The following is a 13,147-nucleotide window of genomic DNA, read 5'->3' as shown; positions in this document are numbered from 1 at the left end:
ACCCAGACAGCATCGATACAAGCAGCCATCTGCATAGTATTGTAGCAGCCATCTAGTAATGAGCGATCCCCGGAACAATCGAAACATTTTGAGGTAAACAAGGCCAAGCCAGACTCCTCGGCACCAGCAGGAGCCAACACAAAAGAGGTTAACGGACACTTAAAGACCGCCCAACGATCAGGGAACAGCTCCAGTATTGGAGAAATCGAACCAAGCGATTGGAACCAAGTCCAATCACTTGAAACCAGGTAAGGGGTCCGCCCCGAAGGGCGGGAATCCCCTGGGGACTATAAAGTAAAGCCCCCAAGTTCAAATCGTCCTTCTTGACAGGGTCACTCAGCAACGCAAAGCAACCCGAGAGTGAACTGTCCGGCGGCCTCCAAGAAAGTAAGTCTCAAGTCAACGCTCGCTACGAGATAGGCGCTCCTAGCTACCAGTCCATACCAGCTTTTGAATCCCGCAGACTCAGAACCCGAACGAAAGGCCATTTGTTCCCTGACCTGGTGGGCCAGTCCGAAGCTAAGTATAGGCCTGTTAGTTATAGAAATAGCCTAGAAAGTAGAGTTTATGCATGAGTAGTGATTTACTGTGTATAATAAATGTGTATTGATTTGAATCTTATTAATTGGTGTGTTGAGCTTTGATCATTACTTGAACTTGAACCTTGTGGCGGTATCATAAAGATACCTGGCGACTCTAGAGCAAAGGTTATAAAACAGAGCCAATTGAACCAACCAAAAGTTAGCAACAGGGTTAACACGATACTAGCTTTAACTAAAGACCTTTGCCTTGTCCTAACCAGTCGATGCACTCAGCACATGGTGAATGTCTGTGTTGCAGGCTGTGAGCTCTGTCCTCCTAGCTAGCTGCAGCTCGAATGAGCGGGAACTCTGATGCCCCCTGTCTTTATAGTGCGTGTGCTCTCACTGGTGATTGGCTGCGGTGTTGTGTGTGTTGATTGGTCCCACTGTGTGTCCATCACTGTGTGTCTGCACCATGATATACTGGTGTATATTATGACACCTGCTACATGAATCACAAAACGTTATTATACAGGTACAGCAAGTGAATATTTTTTTGTTTAAACACATTTTATTTAAACTTGTATCATAGTAGGTTACAGAAAATAAACACCCTGGGAAACATTCTTCCCAACAATCAACTATCCAGTTTGTACAGATTTTTCACCTTTTTCACCTCCCCCCCACACCATCCACCCCACCCCCCCTCCCCCCATCCCCCTGCGACGAACAGCTCCTCCAACACTGTCACAAACATCCCCCACCTTTTCTCAAACTCCCCTGCTGAGCCCTTTAACTCATACTTTATCTTCTCTAACCGCAGGACGGCATACAGGTCACCCAACCATGCTGCTACCCCCGGTGGTGATGCCGACCGCCACTCCGGCAAAATCTGTCGCCGTGCAATCAGAGAGGCGAAGGCCAAGACATCGACCTTCCTCCTCTCCATGAGCTCTGGCTTCTCTGAAACCCCAAATATCGCCACCAAAGGGTCTGGGTCCACTCCCTCCTTCACTATCCCGGTTAAGACTGTGAACATTCCCACCCAGAATCTTCCCAATTTTTCACAACCCCAAAACATGTGCGCATGATTCGCTGGCCCCCGCCCACACCTCTCACACTCATCTGCTACCCCCTGAAAGAACCCACTCATTCCCGCCCGAGTCATATGCACCCTGTGCACCACCTTAAACTGTATCAGGCTCATCCTTGCACAAGAGGAGGTCCCATTTACCCTTCGTAGTGCCTCACTCCATACTCCCCAATTGATCTCCATTCCCAACTCCGCTTCCCATTTCTCCTTGATCTTCACCACCCGCTCGCCTCCCTGCTCCCCCAGCCACTTATATATATCCCCAATTCTTCCCTCCCCTTCCACATCCGGAAGCAGCAGTCGCTCCAGTAGTATCCCAGCAATCTAGGGAACCCCTTCCAGACCTTTCGCGCAAAGTCCCTAACCTGCAGAAAGCTGAACTCACTACTCCTCGGCAGCTCTACCCTCTCCCTTAGCTCCTCCAGACTGGTGAACCCTTCCTCCAAATACAAATCCCTCACCTTGACCAGCCCCACTTCCCTCCACCTCCTGTATACACTATCCATCCCCCCCGCTCAAACCCATGATTCTCGCACAGCGGCGATAGCACCGACGTCCCTTCGACCCTAAAATGTCTCCTCAGCTGATTCCATATCTTCACCGTGGACTGCACCACTAGGCTCCCGGAACATCTACGAGGAGCCATTGGCAATGCTGCCGTCACCATAGCCCTCAAACTAGACCCCTTACAAGATTCCTCCTCCATCCTAACCCACTCTACCCCTTCTCCTTCCCACCACTGTCGCACCTTGTCCACATTCACTGCCCAATAATAATGAAGCAAGTTTGGCAACGCCAACCCCCTCTGCTGCCTCTGCCTCTGTAGCAGCGTCCTCCCCACCCTCGGCACCTTTCCCGCCCATACAAAGTCAGAGATGATTGTGTCCACTTTCCGAAAAAAGGCCTTTGGTATAAAGATCGGGAGAGCCTGAAAGATAAACAAGAACCTCGGCAGAATATTCATTTTCACCACTTGGACCCTCCCCGCCAACGTTAAGTGCAGTGTATCCCACCTCTTAAGATCCTCCCTGGCCTCCTCCACCAGCTTCGTTAAGTTCCACTTATGGAGCCCCGTCCATTCCCCGGCTACCTGAATCCCCAAGTACCTAAACCTATCCCTCGCTACCGTAAATGGCATCCCCCCTAAATTAGCCCGCTGTGCCAGCTTATTCACCGGGAATACCTCGCTTTTCCTTCCATTCAACTTGTATCCAGAGAACCCTCCAAACCACCCCAACAGGTCCATAATCCTTCCCATACTCTCCAATGGATCTGAAACATACAGCAAAAGGTCATCGGCATAGAGCGACACCCGATGCTCCCTCTGTCCCCTCATTATCCCCTGCCATTCTGCCGACCCCCTGAGAGCCATTGCCAATGGCTCTATGGCCAGCACAAACAGCAGCGGCGACAGCGGGTAACCCCTGCCTCGTACCCCTGTGTAAGTCAAAGCTTTGTGAGCTCATATCATTCGTCCTCACCCTCGCTCTTGGCGCCACATACAGCAACCGCACCCATGTCGCAAATCTCTGCCCAAACCCAAACCTTCCCAAAACTTCGAACATGTACCGCCCCTCCACCCGATCAAATGCTTTCTCCGGGACCATGGACACCACCACCTCCGGTACCAGAGCTCTCGATGGATTCATCACCACATTCAACAGCCGTCTTATATTACTCGCGAGCTGCCTGCCCTTCACGAAGCCTGTTTGATCTTCTGCAACCACCCCCGGGACACAATCTTCCATCCTCCCCGCCAAAAACTTAGCCAATACTTTCACATCCATGTTCAATAGTGATATGGGTCTATGCGACCCACATTCCTCCGGATCCTTCCCTTTTTTGGGGATTAGTGTGATTACGGCCTGCTTTATCGTTTCCGGCAGTGCTTCACTAAACGCCCCCAACAGATGTGGTGCCAGGTTTGCCGCAAATTCCTTATAAAATTCTGCCGGGTACCCATCCGGCCCAGGGGCCTTAACCAACTTCATACCTTTGATAGTAACCAGCACCTCCCTCAGCCCCAGGGGCTCAAATAACGCCTGCCTCTTTGCTTCCTCCAGCTGGGGAAATTCCAGCTAGTCCAGAAACCACCCCATGTCCCCCTCCTCTCCTCCTGGATCTGCCTCATAAAGTCCCTGGTAGTACTCTCTAAATGCCTCATTTATCTTCCCTCGCTCTGACACCACATCCCTAGCCTCAATCCGGATCTTCAATATTTCCCTGGATGCAGCCTGCCTCCGCAGCTGGTGCGCCAGCATGCAGCTCGCCTTCTCCCCATACTCGTATTGCACCCCTCTTGCCCTACGCAGTTGCCCTACCGCCCTCCCCGTTGTCAGCCTGTCAAATTGCCCCTGCAACCTTTTCCTCCTCGCCAATCCTTCCACGGTGGGCACCCTTGAATATTCCATGATCACCTCCACTATCTCACTCACTAGACGGTCATGTTCCGCCCTCCGTTCCTTATTCTCACGAACCGTAAATGAGATAATTTCTCCCCGGACCACTGCCTTCAGTGCTTCCCAAAAAATGCCCACCGACACCTCCCCATTCTGATTGAACTCCACATAATCCCTAATTGCCAACCGCACCTTATCACAAAAACCTCCATCCGCCAACAACCCCGAGTCAGACCTCCACCCTGGCCTCTGCTCTCGTCCCGTACTGAACCAAACATCCAGCCAGTGGGGTGCATGGTCCGAGATAACTATCCCCGCATACTCTGCCCCCTCCACCCCAACTAAAATCTCCCGACTCACTACAAAGTAATCAATCCTCGAATACACCTTATAGACGTGTGAAAAGAAGGAATACCCCCTTCCCCCTGGGTTCTGAAAGCACCATGGATCCACCATACCAATCCTCTCCATAAACCCCCCCAGCTCCCTTGCCATTCGTACCCTACCTATCGACCTGGGGCACGATCTATCCACCCTCGGCTCCAGGACACAGTTAAAATCTCCTCCCATGATCAACTGGTACATGTGAAATCCAAGATTGCTGCCAGCAACCCCCTCATAAAACCCACATCATCCCGATTTGGGGCATACACATTTATCAACACTACCGGTGCCCCACCTGGTATATCTCCCACCTCGATCCCTCACCTCCGTCGCACTCACAAATCCCATTTTTTAACTCATTAAAATCGCCAGACCCCTCGATTTCAAATCAAACCCCGAGTGAAAAACATGTCCGACCCACCCCTTCCTTAACGTAACCTGGTCCTTCACACGGAGGTCTCCTGCAAAAATACAACCCCCGCCTTTAAGACGTGCGCGAACACCCGCGATCTTTTAACCGGCCCATTCAGTCCCCGGACGTTCCGCGTTATCAACCTTACCGGAGGCTTGCACCTCCAATCCCCTCTACCATCCGTCAACTTCCCTACTTAACTCATGCCCTTTAATTCCACTCTCTACCTAGCCCATTCCAGATGGCCCCTTTCTTCGCCCTTGACCATGTCATCTCTCACTCCCTGCCACATCGCAGAAACCCCCCCCCCCCGCTTTTCCCCTTCCCCTTCTTCCCCCCTCACTTCCCCTTTCCCCCCTCCCCCCGGCCACCCCTCTTGGCCTTCTCCTCCACCACCTCACTTCTGTTCAGCATAACCTGCTAGCACGGCTGCCCCTGCCCAAAGGCACATCCTAATGACCTCCCCCTACCTCTCCCTCCCACTCCTCAGCTCAAAGAAGAAGGCCTCCTGTTGGCCTTACCCTCCCCCACCCAAACAAGGACTTCTCCTGAACTCCAGGTAGCCTTCTCCAAAAGCAAACAAACAGATGTTAAACACAAACAGTCCCATAAAACAGGAGGGGGGATGGGAACATCCATCCCCACATAAACTTTTCACCCCTACAACTCCTTACAAATTGAACGGAACCCCCCCACACACAAAAAAAGGTGAAAATCACCCAATCCCTACACCCACTTCAAACATGCTCCGGACCATTACACAGTGTGGTGATACACCACTGTACTTCCCTAGCATTGTACATAGTTATATAATAGTTGTGTGTAACGTGGCCCTGTAATCCTGTGTATGGTACTGTGTATTGTACTGTAGCTCTGTAGAGGTTCGGTCACCTGTATGTAACCTGACCTGGCCACGGAGAGCTCCGCCTTAGCCACTCCCCCGGGAGTTAAGTATAAGACCCAACTTCTGAGACCGGATCCATTTTGTCTGGGGTCGTCTGTGTCGGGTAAGCTTCCTATGTAGTGTATTAAAGCCTTAGTTAAAGTCTCAAGCATTCCCAAGCATTGTCCACTCATTTCCCCCCAGTTTATGCTCCTTACTGAAGTCTTCAGCTGCTTCTGGGGTCTCGAAATAATACTCCCGGCCTCCGAACGTCACCCATAATTCTGCCGGGTAGAGCACCCCAAACCAGATCTGCCGCCGGTACACCACCGCCTTGGCCTTGTTGAAACCTGCCTGCCGTTTTGCCAACTCGGCTCTGATGTCCTGATCAATCCGGATGTTATTTCCCTGCCAGTCGCAGCTACGCTTCTCCCAGGCCCACCGTAACATTTTCTCTTTCTCCACAAATTTATGGAGTCTCACGATCACCTCCTGCGGCGGCTCCCCAGCTCTAGGCTTTTGCCTCAGAGACCAAAGCGCTCAGTCCACTTCAGGTGCCTTATCTAGCACCCCTTCTGCCACCAGTCCCGCCAGTATCCTTGAGACGTACCTCGTGGCACTCACACAGTGCTCAACTGCCCCACTTGTCAGCTCTTCCTGCCAGCCCAACCACGTGAGACCCTGCAGCCCCATGAGTTGGTCACGTCACCATGGACCAAGGTGGGCATGGACCTGTTCCACGCGCTGGGTAGAGACTATGTCCTGATCGTGGACTACTTTTCGAATTACCCGGTGGTGATACGGTTGCACGACCTCACCTCGTCTACAGTCAGTCGTGCATGTAAAGAAACCCTTGCTCGACACGGCATCCTACCCACGGTTATGTCGGACAATGGCCCCTGCTTCGCCAGCCAAGAATGGTCCAACTTTGCCAGGCGGTACAATTTTGCCCATGTGACGCCCAGTCCCCTGTACCCCCAATCCAATGGCAAAGCAGAGAAGGGAGTACATATCGTCAAACGGCTCCTATGCAAGGCTGCCGATGCTGGGTCTGATTTCTACCTTGCCTTGTTGGCCTATCGCTCCGCCCCACTGTCCACTGGCCTGTCGCCAGCCCAGTTACTCATGAGTCGCACCCTGAGGACGACTGTGCCGTCCATCCATGTCCCAGACCTCGACCACGTTCCAGTCCTTTGCCGGATGCAGCTGTCTCGTGCACAGCACAAGGCGGCTCATGACTCCCGTGCAGCTGATCTCCCTGCTCTGGCTCCAGATGACAACATCCGCGTCCATCTTCCGGATAGTGGCTGATCGGCAACCGCTGTTGTCCTTCAGCAGGTGGCCCCCCACTCATTCCTGGTTCGTCTACCAGATAGCTCTATTCTGCGCCGCAATCGACGCGCCCTTCATCTCGTTCCACACTCGCCACATGATCCTCCAGTGTCGCCTCGCCCTCCTGCTGACCCTGCCACGGACTATGCAGAGCTCCCTGTCACTCTGCCTCCCCCTGACTTTGACGCTCCTGAACCGGCGGCTCTTGACCCACCCTTGAGGCGGTCAACCAGAATTTGTCGCCCACCTCAGAGACTAAATTTATGAACTTTTTGAATTTATGGACTCTCTGAATTGTTTCGTTGCTTTGTTTGATCGTTTCCCTGGTTTGTATATAGTGTTGATCTTGTTACTCTTGTTGCATACTGCTTCTCTGCACCAGGCACCTTTGCATGTAAATAGCTTAGTTTTCATGTACGTAGTCCTGTAAATATGTCTTCGCACTCCACACGGAGATAGGAACATTCTCACCACACATTATCTATTGCCACACACATATATTTTTTTATAAAAGATGTCATAATATACACCAGTATATCATGGTGCAGAGACACACACTGATGGACACACAGCAAGACCAATCAACACACACAACACCACAGCCAATCACTTGTTAGAGCACACTCACTACAAAGACAGAGGGCATCAGTTTTCCCGCTCATTCGGGATGCAGCCTCTCAGAAGGACAGAGCTTCCAGCTTACAGCACAGATCTTCACCATGTGCTGAGTGCATAGACTGGTTAGGACAGGCATCGGTCTTTAGTTTAACCTAACATCGTGTTCACCCACAGTGCAAGTATGTTCAACAGTTTCTAATTTAATAAAATAGTGTTGTACTATTTTAAGTGTTGGTGGCCTGTATGTGTTCCACGGATCCAGAGCACCCAACACATCACCCACCACCCTCTGCGTAAAAAACTTTCCACGCACATCCCCCTTAAACTTTCCCCCTCTCACCTTGAACTCGTGACCCCTTGTAATTGACACCCCCACTCTTGGAAAAAGCTTGTTGCTATCCACCCTGTCCATACCTCTCATAATTTTGTAGCCCTCAATCGGGTCCCCCCTCAACCTCCGTCTTTCCAATGAAAACAATCCTAATCTACTCAACCTTTCTTCATAGCTAGCACCCTCCATACCAGGCAACATCCTGGTGAACCTCCTCTGCACCCTCTCTAAAGCATACACATCCTTCTGGTAATGTGGCGACCAGAACTGCACGTAGTATTCCAAATGTGGCCTTACCAAAGTCCTATACAACTGTAACATGACCTGCTGACTCTTGTGCTCAATACCCAGTCTGATGAAGGCAAGCATGTTGTATGCCTTCTTGACCACTCTATCCACCTGCGTTGCCACCTTCAGGGTACAATAGACCTGAACTCCCAGATCTCTCTGTACATCAATTTCCCCCAGGACTCTTCCATTGACCGTACAGTCCGCTTTTGAATTAGATCTTCCAAAATGCATCACCTCGCATTTGCCTGGATTGAACTCCATCTGCCATTTCTCTGCCCAACTCTCCAATCTATCTACATTTTGCTGTATTCTCTGACAGTCCTCCTCGCTATCTGCAACTCCACCAATCTTAGTATCATCTGCAAACTTGCTAATCAGACCACCTATACCTTCGTCCAGATCATTTATGTATATCACAAACAACAGTGGTCCGAGCACGGATCCCTGTGGAACACCACTAGTCACCTTTCTCCATTTTGAGACACTCCCTTCCACCACTACTCTCTGTCTCCTGTTGCCCAGTCTGTTCTTTATCCATCTAGCCAGTACACCCTGAACCTCATACGACTTCACTTTTTCCATCAACCTGCCATGGGAAACTTTATCAAACGCCTTACTGAAGTCCATGTATATGACATCTATAGCCCATCCCTCATCAATTAACTTTGTCACTTCCTCAAAGAATTCTATTAGGTTTGTAAGACATGACCTTCCCTGCACAAAACCATGCTGCCTATCACTGATAAGTCTATTTTCTTCCAAATGTGAGTAGATCCTATCCCTTAGTGTCTTCTCCAACAGTTTGCCTACCACTGATGTCAAGCTCACAGGTCAATAATTCCCTGGATTATCCCTGCTACCCTTTTTAAACAAAGGGACAACATTCGCAATTCTACTGTCTGTGAAGCACAAGACTGTTTCAACTTTCCAGCCAAACCTCTCACTGTTTTCTGCCGGGTCCGGTGATCAGAAGACATACCATTCCAGGGGTAAACTACTCCTCTAACATTCACCTACTCCTTTTCATCAAAGTTCCACCCGGATCTGGGTAAAAAGAGCCCTTTTCTGTGAAAAATAAAATGAAATGAAAATCGCTTATTGTCACAAGTAGGCTTCAATGAAGTTACTGTGAAAAGCCCCTAGTCGCCACACTCCGGTGCCTGTTCGGGGAGGCTGGTAGAATGCTGTCATTTATTACAAGGCAAATGAAATAGGGAGATTTTACCGCTGCTTTACAGGGCCTTGGTGAGACCACATCTGGAGTATGGTGTACAGTTTTGGCATATCCACTGAGGATATAGCTGCTGCCACCAACAGATGCCCCAACAGTGAACTGGAAGAAACACACTACACGCAGCCATCTGAATGCAAGGGTGATCATTGAGCAAGCAATTTACCTTCTGAAATTGTGCTTCAGATGTTTAGCCCACTCTGGGGCAAACTATCCAATACAGCCCCTCACGGGCCTCCTGTAACGTGATAGTATCATCGAATCATAGAATAGAATCATGGAATTGAAAGTGCAGAAGGAGGCCATTTGGCCCATTGAGTCTGCACCGGCTCTTGGAAGCCCACGCCTCCACCCTATCTCTCCTAACCCAGTAACCCCACCTAACCCTTTGGCCACTAAGGGGCAATTTATCATGGCCAATCCACTTAACTTGCACATCTTTGGACTATGGGAGAAAACCGGAGCACCCGGAGGAAGCCCGCACAGACAAGGGGAGGAAGTGCAAACTCCACACAGACAGTCACCCAAGGCTGAAATTGAACCCAGTCCCTCAAGCTGTGAGGCAGCAATGCTTTTTTTTAATAAATGTTTTTTTATTGGATTTTTGAACAGAGTATATTTACTGTTGTGTGCACAGGATATGATATATATATATATATATATATATATAAGTAGGCATCTGTTTGTGCCGGAGAGACAATTCCGGAGGGCACTCCTCGAATGGGTCTGGTGCCGGTGTTGTCCCTTGCTTTGCCCGGACGGATTTCGCTGCCGTTGTCTTCTCGTGCTCACTACCGCTTCAGCCGGCCCTCCCGTCCTCCACCTGTATTCTCCTTTTTCTCTGTCCCTGTGGATGTCAAGTTAGTTAATGTTTCCCTGCTTTCCCCCCACCTACCTCCCTGACTCTCCTCTATTGTTCCCTGTCACTTCCCTCCTCCCCCCCCCCCCCCCCCCCCCCCCCCCGCCACTGTGGTTTGCCTTTCCTTCTTCTTAGATTGAGCTGTCCCCCCCATCAGCCCCCCCCTCTCCCGGTCTATCTCTCCCTCTCATGATTTGGCTGCTTTCCCCTGGTTCTTGGCTACCTGGCTATTCTTCTGCTTGTTTGTTGACCACAAACAAGTCCCGGAACAATTGGGTGAACGACTCCCATGTTCTGTGGAAGCCGTTGTCTGACCCTCGGATGGTGAATTTGATTTTCTCCATTTGGAGAGATTCCGAGAGGTCGGACAGCCAGTCTGCAGCTTTGGGTGGTGCTGCTGACCGCCAGCCGAACAGGATTTTACGGCGGGCGATCAGGGAGGCAAAGGCAAGGGCGTCCGCCCTCCTCCCCAGGAATAGACCTGGCTGGTCTGAAACCCTGAAGACCGCCGCTTTCGGGCATGGCTCCACCCTCATCCCCACCACTTTGGACATTGCCTCGAAAAAGGCTGTCCAGTACTCCACAAGTCTGGTGCAAGACCAGAACATGTGGGCGTGGCTGGCCGGGCCTCCTTGGCACCGTTCACATCTATCCTCCACCTCCGGGAAGACCTCCTACACATGCGGGTTCTCGTTAAGTGGGCTCTATGTACCACTTTTAGTTGCGTCAGGCTGAGCATTGCGCACGTGGAGGTGGAGTTAACCCTATGCAGTGCTTCGCTCCAGAGTCCCCACCCTATTTCGATCCCCAGGTCCTCCTCCCACTTCATTCTTGTTGCGTCCAGTATGGTGGCGGCCCCTTCTACCAGTCGGTCATACATGTTTCCTTTCTCTAATATGCTTGCGTCCAGTAACTTTTCCAGTAATGTCTGTCGTGGTGGTTGTGGGTAAGTCCTTGTCTCCTTCTGTAAGAAGTTTTTGAGTTGCAGGTACCTTAGCTCGTTCCCCCTGGCTAGCTGGAATTTCTCTGTCAGTTCGTCCAGTGTTGCGATCCTGCCGTCCGTGTATAGGTCCCTGACTGTCAGTGTCCCTCCATCCTGTCCCCAACTTTTGAAGGCGGCGTCAATCAGTGCTGGTGTCAGTTGCAGATGGGAGCTTTGTCCGACATTTTGGTCAGGCCAAATTGCTACCGTAGTTGGTTCCAGGACTGGAGGGTGGCTATCACCACAGGGCTGCAGGAGTGTTTTTTGGGTGTGGGTGGGAGTACTGCCGTGGGTAGGACCCGGAGGGAGGTCCCCATGCAGGAGGCCTCTTCCGCGCGTACCCACTCGGCTTCTGGCTCCTTGATCCATCCCCTTATTCGCTCGGCCGTCGCCGCCCAGTGGTAGAATTGTAGGTTTGGGAGGGCTAGCCCTCCCTTGATTTTGTTTTTTGTAAAACCTTCTTTGGGATCCTAGCATTCTTCCCCCCCCCCTCATACGAACGCCATGATTAGTTTGTCTAATGCTTTGAAGAACGCCTTGGGGATGTAGATCGGGATGGATCTGAATAGGAAGAGGTACCTGGGCAGCACGTTCATTTTGATCGTCTGGACTCTCCCGTGAGGGAGAGTGGGAGTGTGTTCCATTTTTGCAGATCCTTTTTTACTTCCTCTGTCAGACTGGTGAGGTTCCATTTGTGGATCCCTTTCCAGTCATGGGCTATTTGGATCCCCAGGTAGCGGAATTTGTGTTGGGCTTGTTTAAACGGCACTCCCGTTAGTGCTGCCCCACCTTCTTGTGAGCGTACCGGGAAGATCTCGCTTTTGCTCATGTTGAGTTTGTAGCCCGAGAAGGCGCCAAACTCATTCAGGGGCGCGATGATTCCGTCCAAGCTGCTTTGTGGGTCTGAAATTTAGAGGAGCAGGTCATCTGCATAGAGTGAGACTCTGTGCTCTCTGCTGCCCTTCGGATCCCTCTCCAGCTTTTTGCCGCTCTGAGCGCAATTGCTAGTGGCTCGATCGCTAGAGCGAACAGCAGCGGGGACAGTGGGCATCCTTGTCTGGTGTCCCTGTGCAGCTGGAAGTATCGGGAGTTGGCATTGTTGGTCCAAACGCTCGCCATGGGAGCGTTGTATAGGAGTTTTACCCAGGGGGTGAATCCTGTTCCAAGCCCGAACCGCTCCAGTACCTCTATGAGGTATTTCCATTCGACTCTGTCGAAGGCCTTTTCTGCGTCTAAGGAGACGATCACCTCTGGTGTTCTTTCCCCGGATGGGGTCATTATCACGTTCAACAGGCGCCTGATGTTGGAGGTAAGCTGTCTACCTTTGACAAAGCCCGTCTGGTCCTCTGCGACCACCTCTGGTACACAGTCTTCTAGCCTTTTGGCTAGAATCTTGGCCATTATTTTGGCATCTGCATTCAGCAGTGAGATGGGTCTGTTTGACCCACATTCCGTTGGGTCTTTGTCTTTCTTAGGTATCAGCGAGATTGAGGACTGTGGGTGGCAGTATGCCCTTGGCCAGCGAGTCTGTGAACATCTCCCGCAGGTGCGGGGCCAGTGCTGTCGCAAATTATTTGTAGAAGTCCGCTGGGAACCCGTCTGATCCCGGCGCCTTCCCCGCCTGCATGAAGCTAATGCTGTCCATGATCTCTCTCAGTGCTAGTGGTGCTTCCAAGCCCCGTTTTCTGCCCTCCCCCACGACTGGTATGTCCAGTCCATCAAGGAACCGTTTCATCCCGGACTCCCCCATTGGGGGCTCTGAGGTGTACAGCCCTTGGTAAAAGGCCCTGAAGGCTTTGTTGATCTTTTCT

Source organism: Scyliorhinus torazame, chromosome 16, assembly GCF_047496885.1.
Source record: "Scyliorhinus torazame isolate Kashiwa2021f chromosome 16, sScyTor2.1, whole genome shotgun sequence".
NCBI lineage: Eukaryota > Metazoa > Chordata > Chondrichthyes > Carcharhiniformes > Scyliorhinidae > Scyliorhinus > Scyliorhinus torazame.
Note: the sequence above shows the minus strand (reverse complement) of the source record.